The 24,541-nt window shown below is 42.8% G+C and overlaps 1 long non-coding RNA gene across 1 annotated transcript in view; it reads left to right on the top strand.

The window, feature by feature from the left end:
- Window positions 1–777: 777 nt before the first annotated feature.
- LOC136014289 (uncharacterized) overlaps window positions 778–24,541 on the top strand; it is a 41,337-nt gene continuing 17,573 nt past the window's right edge. The window contains exons 1-3 of the long non-coding RNA XR_010612608.1: window positions 778–943; window positions 9,551–9,652; window positions 10,110–10,296. This is a non-coding gene — a long non-coding RNA (uncharacterized LOC136014289). The remainder of the gene's footprint in view (window positions 944–9,550; window positions 9,653–10,109; window positions 10,297–24,541) is intronic.

Raw genomic sequence — 24,541 nt, 5'->3', positions numbered from 1 at the left:
TGAAAATGTCTGGAAAAAAAGTGAAACTCTAACCAATAAGTTGTGGTTAGCTATTTTGGCATTAAATACAGTGAGGTGCAGCCTGTACTATACATGTATTTCCCAGATAATTTAATAACCAAAGCAGTTAATTATCAATAAATGTTCTCTATTAGACTCTAGCATTGTTTCAGCCTTCTATTATGACTTATCATCAAAATTCATGTTCTGAGGGTCCTGGGTTACTTTAGCTTTGGTAGCTTTTTCATACTGGGCCATATTAACTCATATTATCTCCCAGTGGGTCCATGCTGAATTGAAACTAATGGGTTGATGGTGGCTGTCATTATTAAATGTCCATGCTTCTCAGTTTTGGACTGTTATGTGTTGGAGGCCAAACAATTACAGAAGTGGGAATTGCCTTTCAATTTTCTAGTTATCCTCTGGACTTTTAGTTATTTATGATAAAATGTCTCAAGTGTGTCGATTCATCTAATCTTAGAAATATGATTTCATGAAAACCGTATCTTCCCCCCTGGTTTACAGAGCAAGAAAAGTTTCCATGCCAGGAGGACTTCATAGTAAGAAGTTGGACTACCCTTTCATGTTTGCTTAAACTTGCTCAGTTTGGCTAAAATGATTCTTCTGAAATTTTGTAGTTAGCTTGAGTAACTACTCAGAATGCTGTGTACTCTCACTTTAGGTATATGAAATTGTCTCTGTTAGGGCTAGTAAATTCTGAATATTAGCTTTGTGTTTCCCATTTGTTTGGGGAAATAATCCAGTGTATTTGTTTTCCTGAAACACATAACAATAATCTATGAAGAAAACATGTCTTGCTGATTGCTTTGCTTCTGCCCTGGACTGAAATGCGGTACGAGGGTGGGAAAATGCCCCAGCTAAGCTGAAATTCGAGAGAAAAAAAGAAGCACACTTGCACCACTGAAACCTGGATCCATGAAAGGTATTTTTTGCGGGGGCTTTATTGTTCATGCATTTCTAATAACATTCTCATTTCATCTTATTGTGAGTAAAGGGAGAAGATATACTGCCATGAATGCTAGCGCATAGTCTAAGCTCCAGCTTTCATTGTTACTTCCAGAATCACAATGGGTTTTCATTGGCCTGAACTGCTAACATTCTTAGAGGAATGATAAGACTAAAATGGCTCTACCTGTCATTCACTGATGTGTGAATCGACAATCAAATGATTGATTAATTTTTCTGTGCTTTAATAGCTTCTTTCAAGCCACGCATCTGGAGTTATTGTGTAAAATGCTGCAGTTCCATCTAAGTTTTCTAGGGGATAGATAAAGTAAATTAGGCAATTAGACCTAATCTCAGATTTAAAAATTGAAAATCCATCAGTATCCCTGTCTTGCAAAGAAAATGCATTTCAAAATCTGAATGGAAAAAGTAACCTTACAAAAGAGAAACTGTAGTCCCAACAGCTTTCCTGTGAATAGCTTACATGAATTTCTAATACATTTTTCTTTTGTTCATTTTTTCAAAAAACTTTGGGCCCTAGAAGCTTTTAAGGAGGAGTTTTGAAAGTGGAGCAATAAGGAGAGCTAAATATTTTATTAGCGATTTATGAAAACATGTTTTTGCCTTATTCCTTTAACAGAAAAGAATCATGACAGCAAAATGATGAGGATTAATTTATGAAAATGTATTGCATGGCAGTTTCTGAGCAATGGTTTTATAAACAGTTTCTTTTTTCAAAATTTTATGTCAAGATGGATTACAAGAAGACTAGTAAATTATTGTCGTCAGATCAAACAGAATATGCAGTTCATGAGTTTTCCTGTAACATCTGCTGCATCCTGACTGAGATCACCAAGTTTTCATCTACTTCCTTCTCTAACAGCAATGATGTATTACTTTTGTTCACCTCCTTGGTTTAAAGCAGATGAACCTCTACAGAGTTTAATGTAGAAAAAATGCTTCTTGGTTCAAGTTAGGCTTCATCCAAAATCTATTTTTCAGTCTATTTAGTCCTTTTTGCAATTGTTGGTGAATCTGTGCACTTCATGGTGTACAGGTAATGATTCATTTTTAAACACTGCTGAGACCAGAGTTGTATGTTCTACGTGATCTGTTGAAACAAAAACCAATAAAATGCTGCAGAAGGAAAACCAAACAACCGCCAAACAAATAAACAGAAAAAAACCAAACCCCACCCAAACAAAACCCAAACAAACAAGCAAACCAACCAAAAAGTCCAAACCAAAACCCAAACCAAAGATAAAGGATAAAAGTGAGACAGAACCCATCAAAATAGAAAAGTTGAGGCAGACAAAGACTGGGTAATCGTTTTGACAAGCTGACTGGAAGCCACTGTACTTTATGCTGTGAGGGCTTCATCCAAGTTTCACTGGTGGCATAGAAAAGCTTAAGAGGACTTTGATGCAAGCCTAATTCAGCCAATTTATTGAATGATTTCTTCATATTTGTGACACCAGTCTTGTTGCTGAGCAGGGATGAGGAGGAAGGGGACTAGGGGGAAGCCAAAGGAAAGTTGACCACACAAATGTAATGTTGGAGGCATTAGACTGCATGGGGCTGTTCAGCCTTCACAAAGAGCCAAACTTATTTCCATGGAAACCAATGTTCAAAGATGAATAAGTAGCCTGGCTCTCAGCAGTTCCCTTTCCTTTTTCTCTTTTCTTCTCTCTTGGGATGTTTTGTTGTTGTTTTTGGTAAAGGGAAAGAAAGAGGCTCTTCACCTCCAAGCAGCTTGAGAAAAGACTGGTAACATTCATTCCACTAATAGGCTGGCAATTAATGCAAAGAGGAATGTCCTGGATTTCTCAAAGAGAAGTATTTTTCCACAGGAGCTAGTCAAGATGTTGACGAGGTTTTGTTTCTCTCTCTCTCTCTTTGTTGTTGTTGTTGTTGTTTTGTTTAAATATACTTTCTGGAAAAAGGGGTTGCTAAACTGGTGTTGTAAGTCTGCCCTCACGTGTTGGATTTGAACTCTTCAGGAAAGAAAGTGTAAGTGAGCTCAATGGAATCCACCAGATGTATTATGGCACCACCCAGGTGCAGATCCTCAGATCTGCTAGATTTTTCAATTTTTAATTTTAGGTGTGGATGTACACGTAGCAATGGGTTACACGCGGAATACACAGAGGTATGCACTGTCCCTTTGATGGAGCAGATATGGGTCATTATCGTTCCTATGCTAAGTAGATAACGAATTCAAAGGGAAAGTTACAAAGGTGTTGCTGATGTTATCAGTGTTATAATGTGTTGCAACTATTGACTGACATAAAAAGAGACAGCCAAAAGTAGGCTGAAAAACAGAATTACCAAATATCTTTCAGTAACGAAGATATTCTCAATAGTCTGAAAGAAATCCTTTGCATTTGGCTTCTTGTGAAGAGAGCTTCTGAGAATAGGAAATATACCAGGCAATAATGTCATATAGGAAATTTCCAGTGTGAGTCAGCATGTAACTGTGCCTAGATGGGACACAAGTGTTTCTTCAGGCTTTGAAACTAATGAAGCCAGGTCTTCTGCAGGCTTGCATCTGTGGCTGACTGACTTTGGTGTCTCTGAAAGCGTCAATGCCTGTTGAACTTTTGGTGCAACAAGCATCTATAGAAGATCTCTTCTGCCCAAAGAAAGACCTCTTCCATGTGAATACTCTGATACCTAAATGATGATTTCATGCTGCAGCCTTTCCTTTAGCAGAGAATAAATTTTGGTTGCTCTCCCTTTTCCCTCTCCAAACATCTGTTTTTACAAAACTTGTAGGAATATAACTGTCTTTGAGAGCTCTGTCCCTCTATTCCGCTTGGCTGACATCAGTCAGTAAGCTCAAAATTATTAGGGAAACCAGCCAGACAAAATGAGTGCCTAAGCCTCATTTCCTCAGGAAACTAGGCTAAAAAGTTAATATTAGCAATAACTCCTGAATTGGAGCTACCACTGGAGGAATGCAGTGTGGCACGAAAGCTGTGGACGCCAAAGTGCAGTCTGATGCGTTGCTTCCATTGTGCTTTTGCTGTAAACTTTCTCTTGGACCCTGTTAGCAAACAAACCTTACTTCCGTTGCTCTGTGGATGAATGGCCATAGCAGTGTCCTCACCAGTGGGGATTCAGAGCCTCTTCACTCCTTGGCTTACCCACTGGGTATGTGGATGTGGACCCCTGCTCACTAGAAAGCGATGAAGACCACACATCTAGTTAATCCAGACATTCCCTGGCCTTCTGAACATTTTGGTCCTGCACTCAAATCAGCAGTTTGCAATGGATTTCATCTCCTGTTACTAAGTAATTAATTTCCATGGCTTTTTTCTTTTTTTTTTTTTTTTAATTAATCTGTTGAAAAATCACATTTCACAGCAGACTCTTTCTTCTTTGCCACATATCATCAGTGATAGTCACCTCACTAAGATTTATTCAACTCTCAGTGAGTGTTCTAAAAAGTTCTTTATATACTAGGAAAGGCATATGGCCGAAGCTGTTTGTGGTGAGATTTTTACTGTGTGAATATGAAGCGGGGCAATGGCATTGTAACTGCTTTCCAGCATGAGCTTATCTTCAGTACTCTGTTTTATCTTGAGGCATTGACCTTTCTATTATCAACCTTTCTGAAAGGCAGGAGTACAACCATGTCTTATCTGTATCATCTTGTTTATGGTTTCTATGTGTCTGGAAGTTCTGCCAGAAACTTAGTGTCATTTTACTGCCTGGTTTTACATTCTGGCTGTGATGTACTAATTATCAGGGTATGACAGAGCACTTATTTCCTATCATAAACCAGGGCTGTTATCCAGGAATGAAATTTTGTGCAAGTCATGAAAGGATGTAACAATATGAAATATTCTCTAAGGGCTATATTTGGATCCTGTTGACATTGCTGGGAATGTTACTTTTGTCTTCACTGTGAGAGCCACATAATGAAAGACAATGGTATCACAATGCCTGCTTTTATTATTTTTACTTCCTTTTTAAAGAAATATTTCCCCCCAGTACTGTGAGCACTGGACAGTTGTACACCTCAGCTGACTGCTTGGTGCAGCACTAACACAGGGTACTTGGTATGCTAGAGAGCCAGAGTCTTTGTAGATGTAAATCAGTGTAGCTCCTTTCACATCGGGGCAGTGTGCTGTTTTATATTACGGGGAAATCTTGCTCTCAGCTTCAAGCTGCCATTTCCTTCCCCTTTTAGAATGGAAAAAGCAAAGAGACTACACTTTTAATCCATTCCCAGGGAGGATGGGAGGAAAGAAATAAAACAATTTTGTGACTCAGTAGTAGCCTTCTAGTTCCCTACTAGTAACACACAGTTAATGCACAGGACTTAATGGGAATACACTTGCACTCAGCTGCAGTAGCCTATGGCAAAAGAGATAAAATGCGTATACCATCACAAACTCTCACTTGAACAGCACAAGTACAGACCAGCCGCAAACCAAGAGCAAGGGTGAACAGAGTGTAGCCTTCAGCCTGGCCACAGCTGCTCAACACTGCTCTTGGAAATTCTGGGGTTCGTCAGACACTCAGGCATTGAGTTAGAGCCTTGCATTGCTGTCGGTATTGGTATTTTGTATCATAGAATCATAGAATCGTAGAATAGCTAGGTTTGGAAAGGACCTCAAGATCATCTTGTTCCAACCTCCCTGCCATAGGCAGGGACACCTCACACTAAACCATGCCACCCAAGGCTTCGTCCAGCCTGGCCTTGAACACTGCCAGGGATGGTCACTCACAACCTCCCTGGGCAACCAATTCCAGTGTCTCACTTCCCTAACAGGAAAGAATTTCCTCCTTATATCCAATTTAAACTTCCCCTGTTTAAGTTTTAACTCGTTACCCCTTGTCCTGTCACTACAGTCCGTGACAAAGAGTCCCTCCCCAGCATCCCTATAGGCCCCCTTCAGGTACTGGAAGGCTGCTATGAGGTCTCCACGCAGCCCTCTCTTCTCCAGGCTCAACAGCCCCAGCTTTCTCAGCCTATCTTCATACGGGAGGTGCTCCAGTCCCCTGATCATCTTCGTGGCCCTCCTCTGCACTTGTTCCAAGAGTTCCATGTCCTTTTTATGTTGAGGACACCAGAACTGCACACAATGCTCCAGGTGAGGTCTCACAAGAGCAGAGCAGAGGGGCAGTGTCACCTCCTTCGACCTGCTGGTCACGCTTCTTTTGATGCAGCCCAGGATGCGGTTGGCTTTCTGGGCTGCGAGCGCACACTGAAGCCGGCTCATGTTCATTTTCTCATCGACCAGCACCCCCAAGTCCTTCTCTGCAGGGCCGCTCTGCATCTCTTCTCTCCCCAACTTGTAGCTGTGCCTGGGATTGCTCCGACCCAGGTGTAGGACCTTGCACTTGGCATGGTTGAACTTCATAAGCTTGGCATCAGCCCACCTCACAAGCGTGTCGAGGTCCCTCTGGATGGCATCCCTTCCCTCCAGCATATCAACCGGACCACGCAGCTTGGTGTCATCAGCAAACTTGCTGAGGGCACACTCAGTCCCACTGTCCATGTCAATGACGAAGATGTTAAACAAGACCGGTCCCAACACCGATCCCTGAGGGACACCACTTGTTACCGGTCTCCAGCTGGACATCGAGCCATTGACCACAACTCTTTGTGTGCGTCCGTCCAGCCAGTTCTTTATCCACTGAGTGGTCCATCCATCAAATTGATGTCTCTCCAATTTAGAGAGAAGGATGTCGTGTGGGACAGTGTCAAACGCTTTGCACAAGTCCAGGTAGTCCTTTGCATGAACTGCTTTACCCTTGTCCATCAATTCTGTAGCCCGATCATAGAAGGCCGCCAAATTGGTCAGGCAGGATTTCCCCTTAGTGAAGCCATGCTGGCTGTCACCAAGCACCTTGTTGTTTTTCATGTGCCTTAGCATGCCTTCCAGGAGATCTGCTCCAAGATTTTACCAGGCACAGAGGTGAGACTGACTGGTCTGTAATTCCCCGGGTCTTCCATTTTCCCCTTCTTGAAAATGGGGGTTATATTTCCCTTTTTCCAGTCTTTGGGTACTTCACCTGACTGCCATGATTAAATGTATGTTCATAGGCTTATGGCTATTTCTTCCTCCTCTGTGGAAGAGATGATAAAAGTAAAGGACAAGTAAGAAAATTGGTCTTTTTAGCCAAATTCCACCAGACTATACAGCCCACAGTGTTCAGAACATGTGAGATATTCTATTACAGACATTTATGGTTGTGAGAGCTGAATTCAACCCTGAACTCATTTACATGATTAAAATGAAGCCAGACTGTCCCACCATACTTTTATAGCACTGGAATGCAAATTTTGATTTACAGTTCCAACTCAGTTCCTTTTCTTACTGATATATATTCCCCCCCTTCCTTTACCCACCTCCTGGAAGAAAGAAAAAAAGCATTTGCGTCTTTTACTTCTATCTTAAGCATCTCTTTCTGATCTACAGACTGAACCTTGGCAATTTGGTAAGGAAATAGATGGTTCTTCTGATCTATATATCCCATAATTTATTGGCTTCTTGCACCTGTCAGATGCCACATTTCCTGACTCTGGGAGCATGCTCCCATTCATGTAACTCTCATTCCCCTGTAACTAGAGAAAAAGATAAAGTTACAGATGTCAGTTAAGCCATGACTGTTTCTTTGATCTTTCCTAGTTATGTTTTTATTGGAATGTTTCTTCCTAATGTTTTTCCTGTGTACCCTTACTTTTAAATAGAGCAGCATTTGTTTTGTTTTCAGTAAGGCCGGAGCCCCAGTTCTGCTTGTGCACCAGTGAAAAATGGAAGTGATTCCCTGATCTCAGCATATCACTCTGGGGTAAAGCTCATCCACACAAAGTGTTCTGATCTCCCTGTCATCTTGTTTAGAAATGAGATCCCTGTCTGTGAATAACTCTTGAATGTGTGCTTCAAATCCACCCCTTATTTGAGAACACACTCAAATACTCTCCTGAACTGGGACTATGGAAAGTACTTTTTTAACAGGACAATTTCATAAAAACCCCAAACAAGCAGATATATTAGAGGAGAACCAGATCCTTATTTTTGGTGGAAGTGATATATTCTTTGTCAGGACTGGATCTCTTTCTAACTGATGCTCTGAAACAGAAGATGGAAGTATGAAGAACACATTACTGGGGAGGCCATTTCCTAGTGCTGTTCAAGAGGTTGGCCGCAGTAGCTGCTAGATCTCTCTGCATCACTAAAATGCAAACAGCTGGGCTTGCCTCTGTGCCTTCGAGCCCAGACATTGAGACACTTTAGTAGTAATAAAACCTAAAAAGAACATTTTAAAACCTAAGACTATTGGCCAAGACAGGCATTTTGTACAGCTTGAACTGGGCACCTCACGACCACTTTAATTTTTGATTATGATCTTCCTTTCTCCCTCTGGTTCTCCTGTCCTTGCAACAAGATGCTGCTGCTGCTGTGAAATGGCAGGAGATTGCCTCTGTTTCTAAAATAAATCATTACCTTGAGGTTTTCAAAAACACTGAAAGCATTTCTGCATACACTTATTTTTTTTTTTAATTCTTGGTAGTGCTTTTCTTTTCTTGCTATGTCAAAGCATTCAGTTTGGAGCAGAGCCTGGACTATACTTTTCAGGCTTTCTTTTGGTACAGCTAGCCATGCCTTTTACTCCCTGCCCTGCTGAAAATGCCTTCAAATGGTGCTGCATTCCCAGCACAACCCTCCTGGGCTCCCCCAGCCTCCATCCCTATTCCCCCCATCCTCTGTTTCCCCTACCAGCCCATGTCCCTGCACCAGGGCTGAGGGGAGATACCATACCCCTCTGCCACGACACCTCTATGTCCACTCGCCTCTGTCTACCAGAGCCTCCCAAAGTACATATGCAGATGTGTGCATATATATGTATATATATGTATGTATACTTTAACCTACTGTGAAATGAATTTCTACCTCCTTACAGCATGACATGATGGAATTTAGATTTCATCTCGTTGGTTTTGCTGCATTTCCCTACACTTTAACATCTCTATGTCACTAGAGGTGGCGGGGAGACACTAGGTGGAGGTTCTTGGTAGCATATGTTTTCTCATCTCAGCCTATTGAACTATTATCTTTAAAATATTTCTTGTAATATCTCTTTGGAAATACACGTTTAAAAAACGTAAGGAGGATCTGTGAGCTTTCTGCTAGGTTTATTCAATTTTCAACCCTCCAAACACTTGAGAATTCAAATTATTCAGCTAGGCTTAATGAGGCTGACTCAGAGTAAAGTTATCTGCATAAAAGTCAAGGGTAGGAGGCCTTGATATTATGCATTTTTAGGTGGTTATGGGGTTTTCAATATTAATATTTATTACTGAACAATTTGAAGGAGAAGTCAGACTGTAGCTTTTCATCAACACTTGCTACTTCCTACCTGGCTGCAAAGGAGCTCTTTGGAGGAGTCACGGACGTGGAAGGTTGTTTGTGAAAGGCCTGCAATCTGTCAGTGCAAATCTGAGGGCTCCATCAGCCACACCAACCTCAGACCTTGCTGATACCTACAACTGCTAGCTCTGTTTAGGTTCGTACCACTAAACACTAAGCTCTTAGTCAACGACTTTCCCTTTGCCTCCATTTTCCAGTTGATAGCATGGGAGAAAACACTTTGGATGCCTAAAATGACCAGCACGAAGCACCGCCATGGGCTCTACTGTGATCCCTAACACAAAACACAAAAAAAAAGGGTAAGAAGATTTGACTAAAGAGCCTGCCCATTCTCATGTCCCAGCTTGTTTGAGCATTGTAGGTTTGGCTGTTTTTAATTCGGTTGCCTTTGACCATTCTTTTTCTGGTCTTAAGAGTACAAGAAAGCAAATCTGCTTGTGGCCTTAGCGGTTCTGGACAGTGGGACTGCAGGAAGGACTGCTGGCCTTGTGCTGGCGACCTGAAGAAGATAATCTGTTGTATGTCTCTGGAGGGGAAATTGTTCAGATAGTCTGGCAAAGATACACATGGCCATGGGAATTTTTCAGTGCTTGTCTGAACTAAATCTCTGGAGACTCCTTGCAATTAATCTTATAAGGTTCTCTGGGGCTTTATCCTGACCTCATCCTTGCTCCCATTCACACATATAGGATGAATTCCTGTTGAGTCACCCTTAGGAAATGTTCAGAAGAAAACTCATCTTTTTTTTCTTCCTAGGTGTACATTTTGCTGTGCTGAAGCAGACGCTGGACAAAACTAAGTGCCATCCTAGCTATGCTACGTGGAGGATTTTGCTGGAGAGCAAAAGTCTATTCTGACTTGCCATGGTCGTGCAACTCTCTTCTTTTCATTTACATGGTATGAGAAAGGCCTTAGCATCTCTGCTCTGAGAGCAAAGGAACAGGTACCTTTTATTTTCCTAATGATTTTTATTCTGATGTTACTCAGACCTTCAGATGCCTTTCCATGTATTTGTTTTTATAATTTTCACCTGGTAAAGGAATTTGGTCGGAAAACGCTGACTGCAGGAAATGGAAACTTTTGCAGAAATATCTCACTTTAATGAAGTAAATATCATGTTAGGCTCGGATCACTCCCATGAAATTGAGTATTTATCCTCAACAGCATGGTTTTGGGTTTTATACTGTGTTGCAATATTCATACTGCAATTATAAAAAATGCATAAACATAGAATTGCTTTTGGAATCTTTTTTTCACAGTAAAGTTATTAGATTATTGACTTTTTATTTGCTTTATACTTGAAGGAAAATTGAAGAATCTAAGAATTCTCCATAAAATAGAAATTAAAAATTTTAATTACCTGACTAAAATTACCATCTTCCCTACCTTGCATTACAGGATTTTGGGGAAGAAAGTCCCACCTGTTTCTACACAACATGTTGTGCAAGGAAGGCAATTAGGACAGGAGAGGGAGGTGTGTTTGCTGGTGATCTAAAACATTGGCAGCACCCTCCATTCCAGTTTTACCTATAAAATCCTCTCTGCTGGGAGACAGCTGCTGCCTCTGAAGCCTTCTACATATCTCTTAAAATCCCAAGGATCCTTCTTTTTTTAACCTGTATTGTATCCCTATTGCCCTTGAGATCCTATATTACAGCTGCTTTCCTCAGAAGGATTTGATAAGAATATCTCTTTTGGACCATGTCAGTGTTAGAGAATTGCTGTCAAGCATCAAGAGATGCTCTGTCTTTTCCCCTGGGGCTTTAAAGATGCTATTCTAAAATTAAAGTGTTTGGTATAGATAAGGTGCTTAGGGTTATAATGAGGTCAAGAGTTACTGTCAGTTTCCAACTAGATTTTTTTTTTTTTTTATATAGGTTGATCAGATCTCTTGCTGTGTTATTTTTCATTTTAGACAGATAAATATAGACAGACCAGGTAGAGAAATAGCCAGGAACAGGAAGCTTTTGAAATATATTTGGAAATTATTCTGATTGCATTGTCTAAATCAAGTTGTCCCATTTGATTATGCTGGCATCCTCTGCAATGCAATGTGACATGGAATATGTGATGTAATAAGATATGCCCGGCAAAACACAATGTGCTTTGTTTTAGTCAGAATGTATTAATCCACTTACTGAATAATTGACCCAAAGAGACTCTGTCAAACAGTATTAAATTATTCACTGGATTTCCAAACCAGCAGACAGTGTCTTTTAAATATTTAAGAATAATGTCAAATAATTTTCCACACCAAAAATATCCTTCTTCATGTTTATTGAGGTCCCCTGTCTTTTCTCTGTTGTTTAAGGAGGGCAGGTTAATTGAAACCCAGTATGCCCTTCAGAGGTGCTGTGTGAGTGGAAAGGCAGAGGCTCTCCTACCTACCAGCTCCCCCCAGAAGAAAAAGGAAATGCTCCCCTGGTTTGGCCATCAGATCAGGCCAGATGCCATGCCATTAGAACATTCTCACTGCCTTGCCCATGCGTTTCAAAGCCAAACCCAAGCTCTTCACACACATGTACATATATTTGACTCGGTAGCCTGTGCCTCGGCAGTGAGTTCTCTCAGAGAGGGTGCAGCATTGCTGGCATCGTGGCTGAGGCTGTGAAGTGCCCGCTATTCCTTACCCTCAGGCCTTGCAGTACCTCTCTAGGTGTGCATTATGAGATAACAACCTTGACGGATCAATTTTGGTGTGGCAAATAGGTTTCCTTAAAAAAGGGACACCAGGACAGCAGCATTCAAGTTCTACCAATTACAGTGTCTGACACCTTTCCCCTTGAAGGTTGCATGCTGAACGAATGCAGGGTATATTTCTGTCTTGTTTAAAAAGGATGAGGACAGGCATCTGATACCTTACCTTAATTATTCCATTTCCTCCTCCCTATATACATTTCCAAAATCTAATTATAGTGCTTGTGGCCCCTGCTATCAGCTAGTACTCAGAGATTAATATAAAGCCATGAGAAGGACAGCTACCTCCTTTCACACTTTCCCCAACACTGCAAATATATTCCATCGGTCTTTTGATACTAATATTTTTATACATTTATCATTGTGTTAGCATTGACAGTGAGCAGTATTTACAGTTTATAAGCTCTTCCAGGACCAACTGTTCATATTACTCCTATTAAGTCCATTCAATTTTCCACCTGAAATACCACGTTTGTCTAGTCAGAGTTTGACATCTATTTTCGGAGGGATGATTTGCTTTTAATAATGAATTTTATTTAATTTTATGTTCTTCTCCCAAAGACAACACTAAAGCAATCTGTTATGTGTTGTCAATCAACGAAGATGCACTTGGCTGCATCCTCGGGTTTATTATCTAGGTCCTGATAAGGGGACATACTTGTGTGTATGCATCTGTGTGTGTTGAAATACAATTGCTTATCTGTTCTTCTGCGGCTTTATTTAGACTGGAATTTGCTGCAATGTCTTCCTGAGTGCAGGAATGCTGTCCAGGGGTGTGCTCTGTGTGCAGTTACTGGGCAGCGAGCAACCCACCTCAGTATGTTTGCTATTCCAAGCCACAAGTATTGTCACACCCTGTTTCTTTTTGTGAACAACCAGACTCTTTATATGTCAAAATAAATAAATACAGTAATGATTCTCTTCCAGCTACTCTCTTAATGGCATTTAGATCTGTTTTTAGGAAACAGCAAACCCTATGACTGCTCAGCCACAGTTCAGTAAGCAGAATCAAAGCTCAAACAGAAAAAAAAAACTATATAGAAAATTCTTCTTCATCTTCGTCTTCTTAATATTATTATTACTGTTACTTAAGAGGAGGGAGGCAAATTATAGCAGCATAGAAAATAAACTCTTTAACTCCCACAAGGACTAAACTCAAGACTTACGTAGTTCTCTGAGCTTTCAATGCTAGAGTTTTCATAGACATCCTGCACCTGTAACAAATGGTGTCCCTCAGGGATCGGTGATGAGACCAGTCTTGTTCAACATCTTTGTCAGTGACATGGACAGTGGGATTGAGTGTGCCCTCAGCAAGTTTGCCAGTGACACCAAGCTGTATGGTTCGGTTGATATGCTGGAGGGAAGGGATGCCATCCAGAGGGACCTCAACATGCTTGTGAGGTGGGCTGATGCCAACCTTATGAAGTTTAACCATGCCAAGTGCAAGGTCCTACACCTGGGTCGGAGCAATCCCAGGCACAGCTACAGGTTGGGCAGAGAAGAGATTCAGAGCAGCCCTGCAGAGAAGGACCTGGGGGTGTTGGTTGATGAGAAATGATCATTATGCACTTGCAGCCCAGAAAGCCAACAGTATCCTGGGCTGCATCAAAAGGAGCATGACCAGCAGGTCGAAGGAGGTGATCCTGCCCCTCTGCTCTGCTCCCGTGAGACCTCACTTGGAGTATTGTGTGCAGTTCTGGTGTCCTCAACATAAAAAGGACATGGAACTCTTGGAACAAGTGCAGAGGAGGGCCACGAGGATGATCAGGGGACTGGAGCACCTCCCGTATGAAGATAGGCTGAGAAAGCTGGGGCTGTTGAGCCTGGAGAAGAGAAGGCTGTGTGGAGACTTCATGGCAGCCTTCCAGTACCTGAAGGGGGCCTATAGGGACTCTGGGGAGCGACTCTTTGTCAGGGACTGTAGTGACAGGACAAGGGGTAACGGGTTAAAACTTAAACAGGGGAAGTTTAAATTGGATATAAGGAGGAAATTCTTTCCTGTTAGGGTGGTGAGGCACTGGAATCGTTTGCCCAGGGAGGTTGTGACTGCTCCATCCCTGGCAGTGTTCAAGGCCAGGCTGGACAGAGCCTTGTGTGGCATGGTTTAGTGTGAGGTGTCCCTGCCCATGGCAGGGGGTTTGGAACTTGATGATCTTAAGGTCCTTTCCAACCCTAACCATTCTATGATTCTATGATTATAATTCAGTATTTTCGCACTATGGAAGAGCAACAGCAAACAAAGACTTGGCCAAAGAATGTATTGGTCCATCAGTTTGCCTGACATTTTTCATAGGGTGGGACTCCCTACTGTAGCCCCAACACACTGAACAGGGAAATTCTCCTGCAGAGTGAGTGCTTGCGCAAGACATCTTTCTGCATCAGACTTCCACCATTTTCCCATACTTCCTGCATGCAGAAATGCCAGGGTTTGTGTCTGGCCACAATATGCAAAGAGGTATATCCAAGACCTCTGTTAGCAGTCACTGAATGCAGCACAAGCGATGGACAGAGCTGGTTAGGAATTAAGTTGCTGTTTTATGAGAAATTCTCCAGTTGCAGAGGTTTTCTTTGTAAATGAAGCAGGAACAAATAAAGCTATAGTAATTTCCAGGAAAAACATGAAAAGAAAAGGAAATTACGGTCATACCAAAGGCTTAACAGAATCAAAATCTTTGATTCTAATTTCAGCTTTTTAAAAATTCTGTATAATAAATGTCAGCATATAAAGGAATTAAAAGCCATAATATTGAATTCTTCTTTTTCAGAAATGACACTCTAAAGCTCTCTTCTCTTCCTTGGATGGTTAATTTTTCTATGCATCAGGTTTCACTCCTTGCAGCCTTCTTCCTTGCTGATCTACTGCTATCTCAGGTGGCTCAAGCACAGGCTTCTCCCTCAGATGCTGCTCATGCCACAGCTATTGAACAGGGCAGCACACAGCTGCGGCAATGACTGCTGTTTTGAGCAACATTCACCACTGTCAAGATAGGAGGGGAGGGGACAGCAGTGTCCCAGGGACCTGCCCCACTTGGTACTCTCCTCACAGGAGCATGCCTGGGTGACTAGAGGCTCTCCTTCAGCCCTAGTGTGAAGGAGAAAAGGAAGAACAGGGCTGGTGAAGGTCAGGAGGTGGATCCGCTTACTGTTCCCTTGGCCAGAGGACCACAGGTGTTGGGCAGTCCCTCCAATGGATCGAAAGGAAAATTTCTCCCCTTCAGCACTGGGGGAAATATCTGGGGCTAGCAGACATCCCCTGTATGGCCTTGCCATGATTAGGGGCTTGCAAGTGTAATTCTCTGTCCATATCTGAAAACAAAGAGGTAGAATGGTTTTCCCCAGTCATACAGCTAATGGCCATCGGAGCCGGGGTACAAACTTTGACCTTCAAATTCCCATCTGAAGTAACAAACCCCATATCTTTCCTAGAACATGCTGTGAGGCAGAGCCTACAGTATGACGTTCTATAGGTGACATTAATTGTGCTAATTGACATATACTGTAAAGTTTACATCAGACCAATGAGATGAGTTTGGAGGCCTTGCCTTGCCTTGTCTGCAATGCCAGCAGGAGACTGAAACGTTGCTGACATGGTAGCAGTCCTGCAAACCAAGCTTTTCAGAAGAAAGTCTATTGAAGTTTTATGGAAAAGCTCCTTAATTCTCAGGTGCCACAGCACGAGCAGGCAAGGCGGTGACATGCTGGAATATGCTCTGTGTGTATGTGTTTTTCTGTGTGTGTGTGTGTGTGCTGGTGGGCTAGCACCAGTGTGAAGCAAATGTCTTTTGAAAGACTTGGTGCTGGAGGGGACATGCACAGCATCCCAAGGCAGCCTCAGCAAGACATCTGACTGATTAGATATTGAGGTCAGGCGCTGAGACACCAAGGTTGTGCCACGTCCTGCTTTCCTCATCCAGCTGGGCTCCGATAAAATAGCAGCTGGTACGACCACCAATCAGATAAGGTGGCAATTTTTGACAGCCTCAAATTATTGTTGCAGCAAGGGAGGTCCAGATAAGATCAATCAGACTCTGGAACAATTTGGCCATTCCTGATTTTTCTTCCCCCCTCCTTTTTCTTTTTTCCCTTTCTTCTTTTTGAAGACACAGCCTGTCTCGTGAATGTGAACGCAGGGAGCACTTAAGCAGTCCCTCACTATTCTCAGAACAAAACGTGAAGGTTGATTTATGGCCTGGATTAGTGGGAAACAGTAATTCTTTGCTCTTTATGATGTTTTGTGGGAAGGTGCCATACCCTCCAGTCAGAGCAGCAGGACTGCAATGAGGTTTTTGCAAAAGGGGGGAAAGAAGGGGGGGATGTGTGAATACAGCAGCACCTCTAACACAGGAGTTAATAAGACACCGGCACATTAATCATGTGACAGGTATTGAGTCTAACAGGGCAAGGCAATAGTTTTTGAAAACAGCCAGTAAAGTTACTACCCGGTGGAAAAAGGCTGACTAAATGCCACAGCTTTTATGCCACTATTTGCAATTAAAGTTGGGTTTTTTTTTTTTTCTTTTTCTTGGTTTTCTTTTCTTTTCTTTTTTTTTTTTTTTTTTTCTGTTTGGAAGTTTTGAAATGCCTTTTTGCATCTGTTAAAAAATTAGAGACAAATCACACAGGGCTGTAACAGAGGGCTGCATGGTTCCTTTCCTCTTGACCCACTGTGCCCCAGGCTGTACCTCAGGCATTCGCACTCTCCTGCACAGTGACCCCAAATGCTAGACACAGCTGAATGACCACTGAGAGTCACAGTACAGAAGAGAGACACCAGTGCTTTGATACAGCTGGGGTATACTCCTGATCAAAAGAGACTTGATTCTCAGCTGCAGCCTAGAAATGTGGCTCCCCTCTTTCATGCAACTCTCCAGGCAGCTTTATTGTACCAGACCATGTACGCCTCATCCTCTTTTATCACCACCCGCCTGATTAGAATTGGCAAAGTCAAAGGGGAGGAAGAGTTGGGGTAATCTGATGCACCACTAAAGATGAGTCCCATACGTCCTTGGTGTCCTTTATTTAAAGGAACTCCAGTCACTTTAATCTTGCGCTTACTGATGTTATAGTGCAACTTACTTTTCATTGATAAAACCCTGTTCATCATCAGAAACACTATAAAACGCAGGAAGAGAACATGACTAAATGAATTATTCCCATGATTTTATAGGCTCCCTGCATGTGAACATCCACTGCATTTGAGCCTTTGTCAAACACTGCTTGCATGACAAATACGGAGCACTGGCAAGACCAAAGCAGGCAGAGCAGTCTTATATGACTAGGTAAAGTTTTGTCTTGCTTCCCGTATGACAAATAAAGATTTCCAGGACCTGTCTCTTAGCCACTACTGTGTGATGAAATAGGCCCTTAAAGTGGAATGCGGATGTCACCACTGAAAAATAATCATAAGAATTGCCTTCCCAAAGGACGTCAAAAGTCCATCTTGCTCATTAATCAGTCCTGTTAAGGATCAAAGACTGATGTTTCCAGGGAAGGTAAAAAGATAATTGTAATAAACAGAGAGAAAACACACCTTGCTCTGATCTGGTGCTATGGGAAAAATATGTCGTCTTAACTCTGGGCTAATCATCAGCAAATGCTAAGCAACAAAAGGTGAACAGCGTAATTATGTGACTCTGCTGCTGAGAATCATAAAATGGAGTTTCATGGTCATTGCTGGCAGTGATTACAGTAAGTACAGCTTACAGTAATATGCAAGATGTGGCACATAAATTTTGGGGTAAATAATATAAGTAAGACAGCTGATTTGCCTGAGAATCACCAGTTACAGGAGGGGTTATGGTCTAGTCCTAGGAGCTTCCTTTATTACAGTGGGTATAATGACTGGTGCAGCTCAGTACAGCTTTTTTTGAGTTGATGTATATAAGCATTGCTCCACTGGAGTAAAGGAAACCATAGTGATTCTCAGCAGCTGAAGACCTGAAAGACAGTTTTCAGACGTTCTTTAGTTTTGTTTTGCCTTTTAAAGGTTGCATATTACATTTGGAGTTGTGCTTGGTTTTACGGACTCAAGACATTTGGCAGCAGCAGTGCTGAGTAATGGCTGCATGGATTTCATGATGCAAATCAGATTACTTTTTCCTTTGTTTTGCTTTTTACATAATTTTTGTGCCAAAGAGTAGTGCTGAGACTAGGAAAGTTGTGCCTAGGAAATAATTTCTCCACCAAGTTCTGAGATATTTCTCTGAAAAATAATTCTAAATTTACTTTATGTTCTCCCAGCTGTTTCCTCTCTGCAATTTTTCTTCACTTATAGCATCAGAATATACTGCAGGTTACAAGGCAACTGAAGGAGACGCTGAGCTAGTTTTAACTGAGTGGTGGTTTGAAATAACACTGCTGCAGATATATTTCTTCTGGTATCTAAACCAGTTTAAAGCCGTTGGCTATCTCTACTTCACACTGCTGTCTAGGGTGTAAATCTATGCTTCCAAGCCTTGGTCAATTGCAGAAAATACTGATAAACATTCTCACACTTTGATATTTGTTTCTTAGTGAAAAATCCTTCCCTAAGTAGACTATGGTGTAATTTCACTTGTAGCTGGCTGAATACAAATGTAACTCATGCAGCGACGTTTGCCGCCCACCTCTGTCTCTGCAGAGCTCTATGGGCAAATCCAGGGACACTCCAGTTCATGAGAGCAGCATGGTGGGCTGATACTGCTGCTGCCAGCCTGCCCACCAATTCCTAGCCAAAGAAAAATCCTGGCCCATTGAACTTACTGACAAAACTCCCGTTGGTTATTTGTTGGAAAAAAATATGTGTTTCAGCAAGTACTCAGAGTGCACAAAGATGGAGAATGCCTGTTTTCTCTCCCAGAAACAACTGGACTTGGCAGCCAGACTGTCACTTTGAGTGTTGGTGCTAAACAAATCCCTTCTCTCAGTCATCTTCTCACTCTTGCCTAACATAGCTCCTTTTTCACTGTGTTGTTCTGAGCATATGATACAATTATCAACATCAAGAAAGGTTTTTCATCTTTTCTCCACACTTGGCATTTGGATTATGTTTGCTTTTGGGTGTTTTTCTCCCCAACACATACAGAAACACAGGGAAGCATGAAGTTGTCTTACAACTGCCAGAGCACAGATAACTTGCGAAGGGTTTAAGCCCACCTAACCCTTACCCAGACTCCATCTCACCTAGCAGCCCTGTCTGCAGTCCAGCCCACTGACTTACAGGGAGTCCTTTCCCTGCAAATGCTTGGAAGCATTAGAAAATTTCCTGATTAGCCTGAATGTGTTCTGGTGGCTCCATTTTAGTTACTTGGAATCAGGTGCTCTGGTGCAACAGGCACTTTTCCCTGAGCCAGTGCTGGGGTGCAGTCAAAGCAGAGATGGACAGGCAACTCGCCTCCACCTCCTTCCCCAGGGTGTTTGTGAGGTTTCCTGAGGGACTGTGCTGTGACACCACATAGGAAGGCACATCCCCTCTGCTTCAGGACTGATCCCAAGGGCAGCAAGTGCATAGCAGCTCCTACTCCTTCAGTCTCTTCTCTATGGCAAAGGAATGTTTGTGGTTTAAATCTCAGGAATATCTAGAGTCTTATATAGTCAGTGTAGACTGAAGGGGTGTTTGAGTTACATGGATAAATCGCCCTCTGGAGACCCGCGAAGGTATCTACTTATTTGCGCTTGCTAGAAAAGGTAGGAACCATCTGGCATTAGAAACTTAAATTTTTCCAAGGCAGCACCTAAATAGGACACTCCAAGTATATAGACTGGCTTCTACTTTTGGTTAGTAGGTGAACAAACAGTCTTGAAATCTTTCAGCAACAAAAGCCACTTTGTCTTTTGTCATTCTCAGTTCTTTGAAAACTGCCTCAAACTTTCTTTTCATAATTGCTATGCAAACATTTTTGATGTCTGTGCAAAAACATCTGGAAGCTTACAGTGGCATCTGGATGTAAATATTAAAATATGAACAAAAACCTGATGTGAATTAGCCATGTGGATAGCCATAAAAACCACAACTGCAGAAACCTGCTCCAAGTCTCTGTCTGTGAAGAGTGGATGCCTTCTCAAGCATTTTTAGTGTGTCTATGAACTCATATGCAGAAAGGGAGCATTTGGGTTTTGTTTAATCTTGACCACTCTTAATCAGACTAGAAATTCCCTGGCCTGACTGAATGGGTAGGAGCTCTCTGACAAGTTTCTGGTGTTCTTTGTGAAAGTTTTGATTCTGTTTGTGAAACGTGCTTGCAAGGCTCCTCCTCCTGCCAGACATGGCCTGGATTCCCACTGAATTCTTACTGTGGAACGCAGTGCCATGGGCAGAGCTACTTGAGAGTAATTGCCATGGGCAGTGGCCCTGTGTTATGAGAACAGCGGTTTAGTGTACTCAGGTCTTGCTATAGCATTCGCACTGGGGAGATGTGTTGTGAAGAAAGAAATGTGACTCTAAGGTCCATCTCACACAGGACAGATGAAGGAAAACTGTAGCCCCCATCCAACTCTCACAATGTCAAAAAAACAAGCTAAAATGGTTATTTATGGAGCCTAGTCCCATGACTTTTGAGCCCCGGAGGTTGGCAGCGTTGTGAGTCACTTGTTCAAAAGTGGCAAGGACATGAAGACAACTAAATCTCTTTGCCTTTTAATGGGTATCTGCAGTGTAGATAATCAAAGGCGACTGGAGTCAAGCATTTAAATGGGTTTGATAACCCAGGTCTTATTACCTTGATTTTCTCCTGGTAAAAACAGAAATAATAGCTTTTCCCCTCCAGAAGTGAATACATGAATGATTGAGCAGTGCTAGCATATTAGAGATACTTTAAATTTTCCAAAGAGAACTGTAAAACATTTCAGTGGATATGGATTAACTAGGCAGTGCTGGATCTTCTAAGAACCATCATCTGCTCTCAGCTCATCTTTTTCTCGTTCTTGCTGTTTTCTTACTGGCCTTTTACCTCAGTTTGCTATGTCACTGCAGATGTCAGTGCTACGTCGGTCGTTTCCCTAAGTAAGCAGCTCCAGAGAGCAGCCTTCAGCACCAGAGCCGGGGCAAACACCGCGTGCAGGAGCTTCAGTTCTGAGAGCCGAGAGCCACCACGGGAGCCTCCTGCTGCACCCAGACCTTGCCCGGGAGCAGGCAGCTCCGCTGAGGCGAGCAGGGACTCACAGGGGCCGTCCGGCACCATCCTTAGCGTGGAAAACCCACCCTAGGGAGTGCTGGAACAGGGCGGGCAGTTGGCCTCGAGGATGATCAGGGGACTGGATCACCTCCTGTGTGAAGACAGGCTGAGAAAGCTGGGGCTGTTCAGCCTGGAGAAGAGAAGGCTGCATGGAGACCTAATAGCAGCCTTCCAGTACCTGAAGGGGGCCTATAGGGACGCTGGGGAGCGACTCTTTGTCAGGGACTGTAGTGACAGGACAAGGGGTAATGGGTTAAAACTTAAACAGGGGAAGTTTAGACTGGATATAAGGAGGAAATTCTTTCCTGTTAGGGTGGTGAGGCACTGGAATGGGTTGCCCAGGGAGGTTGTGAGTGCTCCATCCCTGGCAGTGTTCAAGGCCAGACTGGACAGAGCCTTGTGTGGCATGGTTTAGTGTGAGGTGTCCCTGCCCATGGCAGGGGGGTTGGAACTTGATGACCTTAAGGTCCTTTCCAACCCTAACCATTCTATGATGATTGTATTCACCTCATTCTCAGGCATGGTCTACTGCAAGTCATATATATCCCACCACCTGAGCTGGACTACTTTTGGAGTTGGAGTTGGTTTTATAAAGGTATTTTTGTTTCTTTATTTTCTGAAGGCATACATAGTTATTTCATGATGGAAACAGAAAAACTGCAAATGGCCACTGCCCCCTTCAGTTTGTAACCCACTGGGATATTCTGGATAGGACCAACTACTAGGTGAGCAAATTGCTCTGAAAGACTCTCAAGAATGGAAACACACAGATGTTTGTATTTGATTTCTACCCTAATATTTGCGGAAGACTCTATAATTTAAATAAAAGGGCGCATTTTTCCCCAATTTAATCTCTTTTAAACAGTGTGGGAGTTATAAACATTATAATAATTTTACCACTTTCATATTTAAAAATATGCCCTCTAAGCATTTACATTCAAGATTTGTTTTTCTTCAGATGTGTAAATAACGCATAGCAATTTGCATCTCATGCATAAATCTTTCTCCTGTTGAATGCAAATTAAAAAATAATAATACTCCAGCCCCCAACCCCTTTCATTTGCCTTTTTGCCACCTCCTCATATTTATGGCAAGTTAGCTGGGTAATTCTTCCAAGGAGAATTTTGGGGATTTTATCTCTGTTTAAAAAATTATCTGACTGAAGTTTTCTTCCGCTGAGTAACAAGAAGCCTAGAGCTGATTAGTAGTGTTTCCTTTCCCAGTCCTAATGAACATTATTTCAGGTTTTATGCATCCCAGATGAACCTATTTTAAATAGTATATGCGTATGCATGCATGAGTGTTGCTCTTTCTTGGGATTTATCCCAAATGAATTTAGTTTCTCTGTAACTTGTAGGACAATATCAACGCTGGCTTAATCAATTTCAATTTGCTGTTAAACCAGAAATGAAGCATTTATCAGGATGAGCCAGGAAGGGCTGAATGGACACTTCGTGTTGCTGAGTACTCTTTGTGAAATTTGCTCAAGGAGGTTGCTGGAGCTCCACATTTACAAGAAGCTCTTCTCTGGCTTGCACTTCACACTTTGTCTGGATACTCCCTCAGAGTGTTTTTACTCTACAGGTTTCCTGCACTGGCAGCTTCTGTGCCTACTGATCAGTATCATGGGTCTCAACCCACTAAAAATACCTTCTTTGGAAAGTCTTGCTGCCTTCGTAAAAATGCAACCAAAATATCTCATTGAATCATCTTCCTCAGCTCAGACCGGCTCTGCTATTTATGTCTGTAGAGTCACTTCTGCCTCCCCGGCTGCTTCACGCCAAGTGCCAGAGCCAACCCGGGCAGACATGCCATGGTGCCAGCAGCAGCAGTGGGAGCTCTCTGGATGGGTGAGAGCCTTCTGCTCTTGTGATGAGACCTGGCCCTGGGCTGGTGGTGGTATGGGGTGTTGCGAATTCCCCAGCTCCTGGAGGCAAGTGTTGCTTTAGTGATCAGCTCTGAAGGCCATAGCAAGTGGTGGGTGAGCATTTCTTCCGCTGCCACCTGATCACAGCGATGCTAATTTTAAAGCAGTGAGGAAGAGCAGGGAGGTGATAGCAGGATGGTCCCAGCTGTTCATCCTAGGAAGGCGAGCAGCACTTCTATTTGGGAAGGCAGGAACTCCCATTTCACTGCACAGGCTGGAGGACTGGGGAGAGGAGAGGAAACTTTTCATAGATTCCTGTTTCGCTTCAGAGAAGTGTTTTCAAAGACTCATCCTCTCTCCCCTCCTGCAGGTTATATTTAGTTTTAAGCTCTCCTGGTTGCTGCATTGATAGCTCTTTACCGTTTCCACGACAATTAATCAGAGCAAGGTTGATTATGCGTTTGTCTCTGATTGTATAAATCAGGATACTTCCATTTGAAATAAGGAGACCTTTGATGCCTGGGCACCCTACTGCCCACCCCATCCCATTCCTCCAGCATGGCTAGGCAGCCAGGTATGGCTGGATTAATGGGGGGGCAGTTGCTGCTGTGCTGAAATGATGTGAAGGAGGGATGAGGTGAAGGATGAGGCAAGCATTGTGACTTTGGTGTGAGGAGCTGTGAGATGGATGAAGCCACCGTTTTAGGGAGCCTGTTACCTGTTTTTGTGCTGCGATATGAGGGGGAGATGTGAGTGGCTGAAGGGCTTTCTCCTGCCTGCCCTGCAGCACAGCCAGTCTCATTACTGTCAGCACTTCTTCAAAAGCTGCTTGAATATTGTATAGGGTAGTGCTCGTGTAATATGAACTGAGAAGAAAGAGTAGTTTTGGTTAGAAAAACTATTCACAGTCAAGTGAGAGTCCCAAGGAGCTCCAGATCCCAACTCCTGTTTCTAACAGCTCACAGGCTGCTTCTGCTCCTGTTTCACAAGGAGCAGCGAGCATGGGAGTTTGGGGGAAAATCTTAAGCGGCTTGGGCCTTTCCGTGGGCCTGTCTGGGTCACCCTGAGGCAGCCAGGCTCTCAGTGACATCAGTGGTCTTTTTGGGAGGGTATGAGCACAGGAACAGCTGTGAGAATGAGTGACATTTTCTGTGTGTTTGGAGAGGCTGATCAAAAGAACAAACTGTAATTGTAGGAGTCCCCAGCATAGCCGAGCTATAGCTATTAGCTTTGCTGGCTCCTCAGTGTTTGCTCTTTTCCTTGATACTTCACAGCCCATGAATCTGTCTAGAAGATATCTACCATTTTAGAGTAAGGCATGCCTGCAAACCTCAAAGCACTTTAAAAATATGTATTTGAACTCAGCACTCAGGTGGGAGCGACTGCTTCACAGGTTTGCAGTGTGAGATGGGGAAGGGTTAATGTTATTTGCCCAAAGACTTAAGAGGCAAAGCTGAGCAGACAGCAGGGCT

This window comes from Lathamus discolor, chromosome 5 (genome assembly GCF_037157495.1).
Source record: "Lathamus discolor isolate bLatDis1 chromosome 5, bLatDis1.hap1, whole genome shotgun sequence".
NCBI classification, from domain to species: Eukaryota; Metazoa; Chordata; class Aves; order Psittaciformes; family Psittacidae; genus Lathamus; species Lathamus discolor.
The sequence above is the reverse complement of the archived record's forward strand: the minus strand, read 5'-3'. Positions and strand labels throughout refer to the sequence as shown.